Here is a 1,373-nt window from a genome sequence, read left to right as displayed (position 1 = left end):
AACGATTTCGATGATGGTGGTGGTGGTGGTGGTGGTGGTGGTGGTGGTGGTGGTAGTGGCGGTAGAGGCATGGTGATGATAATGGTGATGATGGTGATGATGATTTTTAGCGGTGGCAATGGTGATGTTGGAGGGGGCGACACTGACAGGGATGATGTATTTTTGTGTGGGTTTGCTTTTGCGCCAAGTCTGTTTATTGGCTTATATGCTTATGTATGTAAGCTTATGGGCATGTTTTCCTCATAATCCTTTGTAGTCATAAAAATACATGAGTGTTTCAAATATGTACCCATCATGTTTGTATTTTCATTTATTTATGTTTAAACTTTCTTATACTTTTTTTATATATACATTTATATCTATTCATCTATCACTATCTCTCTTTCTCTCACTCTCTAGATTTACATATGCATGAGTGTATGTGTGTGTGTATAAATATAATATATGTATGTATATGTATGTTTCTATACTAACATGCACACATACACGCTAATGCACATGCTCATACACATAGGCACGCATATATTAACCCATGTATTTACATATAGTTATGCAATGAAATGATGTACGTATCTATGTATGTATCAATATTGCATATGTATTTTAAATAATAGCTTCAATTTATGCTTCCTGTCATTTCCAAGTATTTGTTAGTGTTTGTACATGGGCAATCACTTATCTGCGAAATCACATATATTTATTTTGAAGCAATATATATAGCAAATGAGGAAGATATTTTGATCACTTAAAAAAATTGTTCCAGTCGTGCAGATCCACAAGGTAAGGAATAGCTACTGTTGACATTGCTCCTCAATTTACTATGGATAGTTTGTCTTCTTATTTTCCAGGTTTAATTATAAGTCTTGCTGATTATGTTCAGTTGTTGAATAAATATTGTTTTAATGCTAGTCTTCCCACTTCTCGACATCTTTAGCCTTTATTCCTTTCAACCCTATGATTACTGCTCTAAAAAGCACCAGGAAATTTTAAAAAATTTTTGATCAAGCTTTTCCTCCAACTTTCACTTTATGACTTCAAACTTCAAACTTCAAAATATCTGAATCTTTACTTGTAGAATGTTCGGAACAAGTCTTACGAAGAATTGTTGATGAATAATGTTGTTGCAATTGAGAGTTCTATGTTCTCTTTTGAACTCAAAAAAATTTTTTTTCTTATATTCCACTTAACACATTCTGGAGAAAAGAACCTGTTTTTGAAACATCACTTAGATTAGAATTTTCCAAATGGAGTTCTGAAGAACCCTTGGGTTCTGTTCAAAATTCTGGCATTTTGTGAGCTGGGATATTTTAACAGAATTAACCTTTTAATTTGAAATTAATAAGTTATACATTTATATATATATATATATATAT

The 1,373-nt window shown here is 32.2% G+C and overlaps 1 protein-coding gene across 1 annotated transcript in view; it reads left to right on the top strand.

The window, feature by feature from the left end:
- The first annotated feature begins 637 nt into the window (after window positions 1-637).
- The window catches only part of LOC128249623 (uncharacterized), a 27,247-nt gene continuing 26,511 nt past the window's right edge, over window positions 638-1,373 (top strand). The window contains exon 1 of the mRNA XM_052973721.1: window positions 638-780. The gene's annotated coding sequence lies outside the window, so the exon portion shown is untranslated. The remainder of the gene's footprint in view (window positions 781-1,373) is intronic.

This window comes from Octopus bimaculoides, chromosome 16 (genome assembly GCF_001194135.2).
Source record: "Octopus bimaculoides isolate UCB-OBI-ISO-001 chromosome 16, ASM119413v2, whole genome shotgun sequence".
In the NCBI taxonomy this organism is placed as follows: domain Eukaryota; kingdom Metazoa; phylum Mollusca; class Cephalopoda; order Octopoda; family Octopodidae; genus Octopus; species Octopus bimaculoides.
The sequence above is the reverse complement of the archived record's forward strand: the minus strand, read 5'-3'. Positions and strand labels throughout refer to the sequence as shown.